Source organism: Marmota monax, unplaced genomic scaffold (genome assembly GCF_021218885.2).
Source record: "Marmota monax isolate L192 unplaced genomic scaffold, Marmota_monax_Labrador192_F-V1.1 WCK01_AAM20220418_F8-fsc01431, whole genome shotgun sequence".
Taxonomy (NCBI): Eukaryota; Metazoa; Chordata; class Mammalia; order Rodentia; family Sciuridae; genus Marmota; species Marmota monax.
Genome location: NW_026695010.1, coordinates 29203 through 31421, shown reverse-complemented (window position 1 = coordinate 31421; position 2219 = coordinate 29203).

Sequence of the window (2219 nt, the reverse complement as noted above, 5' to 3'; positions counted from 1 at the left end):
GACTGCGGCATTTGTGCCCAGCCAGACTGCGGCACTCAGTAGCCCAATGCATGAAAAGTGCTTGGTTTCACAAATACTGGGGATGTGAGGGTGGGGAAAAAATCTCAAAGGAAAATTGAACAATTATGTCTGTTGGAGATCAATATCTTCCCTGCTTCCTTTCTCATTCAATTGTTGTGGTTGTCTGGAGTGGGCTGGTATTTCCACCTTCAGGATGGTGAAGGTTATTAGGGTGGGATGGGTGGTCTTAGTGGTAGAACTCCTTGAGGTGGGGTATAGCACTTGCCAGTCCCCATTGGAAGATCCCCAGGAATCTCCTTTGGGGTCCACTCATGTGATGTGGGCACCTGATCTTAGTTCCTTATATTGCTTATGGTCCCCACAGTTCCTGTTCTCTAATTTAGTCTCTAAACTGTATCTCTCTCACCCCTGCCCTTTCTACTTTCCATTCAGGAATCTCTCTCTCCAGAGGTCCTGGGGGCTGAGCACAGGGATCTGCATGACTGTTGTGGAGAGATGTTTTGTATAGAGCATTTTAGGACTTAGCATTGAGAGCTGGGGGCCAGCCAAGTAGCTGCAAGCACTGGGCTGGGTTGGTGGCCTGGGGATGGGGAGGGTCGGGGTATTGGGCCCGTGTCCCAAGATAGGAGTTACCCCAAATAAAGATGGCAAATGGGGTATCTGAAATTTCTTTTCTTTGATCTCCATTTTATTCTGTAATTCCCAGGAAAAGCTTAGCTTCATTTTCTTATAATACCACTCATTGTAGTTAGTTTCTAAGTTATAATTTTTCTGCTGGTCACATTAAATGTAATGTTCTGATTGCAACTGCATGCCTAGCCGTAGTTATGAATTATCATTCAGATTTAGGAACAAAGAGTTTCTTCTGAAATTCAGGAATGATAGTGAAATTTTTTCAATTTCTTTAAGAAATTTCAAAATTTCCACATTAATAGAAATATATTTTTTCAATGAAGTTGAGATACTATTTCTGTTTTGCTCTGGGTTCATCAAACTTCCCCTACATTAAGCTAAGAAAGCTGAAATAATAATCAAGAGTGATAAACTGGATTTAGGAATTGTGTGGAGCCATAAATGTCATTACAAAGGATAAATCCAAATTTCATTCTCTCCAGAGTAGAATAGCTTTGGAGATGAAGAGAATCTTTTGAGGCAGCTATAATTTCAGCACAGTGGTTGACTCACATTATGTAAAATAAAATGCTATAATTCATTGAAAAGTAGCCTTACTGATATGCATATTCATGACTTAAGTGATAAAGTAATTTTCATATGAGAGACATTATTCTCTTTAGAAACTGGGTCATGTACAAGTCATTCAAACTTTGTTGCACAAAAAGGACAACATGTATCCTTGCAAGTTGCTTATTCATCATCACTTTATTCTCCCCATCTCTGGGAGTGGAATGGTTACTTATCTTGCTGTGCTGATATGAGAGTTGATTTAAAATAGCACATATAAAAATCCCTCAGGACAATTCTGAGGACAAAGTAAAAATACAAAAAAATCACTAAGTTAATTTTCATGATTTTTATTGCTTCATGGTGACTTCTACCTTTAGAAATGCTAGGGCACATAAGGAAAGACTGCTTATTAGAACTGTGGCAGAATGCAAAGTAATGATGAATTTTATATGTATATTTGTCCTTTCTAGTCCATTCTAAGACATTACATTTATATTAATATAATGCATAATTATTGAATGATAAAATTATGCTTCAATTTATATGATTACATTAAATGATGTAAGTCATATTTTTTATCATGTTCTGAATTTTCTATAATGTATTCATTAGCAAATTCCTTGCATCTTTTGTTAGTATAAGGTAGAAGAAGGGGAATGATAAAGAAATATATCCTCAATAAAATGAGGAAATCATAATGGGAACTATGATTAAGGAATTGAATGATTTTTCATATAAGATATTAATTCTTATAAAGCCAGAGTTATTGTGTCAGAGGCCAACAGAGACAGTTCACAGATAGTCTAATTAATGTTTCAGATGCAACTGGATCAAATCTTTAAAAGACTAAATTAAAGCAGTCATTTTCATAGAGGAAATTGTAAGTTGCAGAACAGGGCCCTCATAGTGAGTCTCTGACTACCAACTGATGATGATTTTCATCTCTGATGCTGATTGGTTCTTCAACACTAAGATTATCAAGTCTAACATCAAACAAATGAACACCTTGGTTG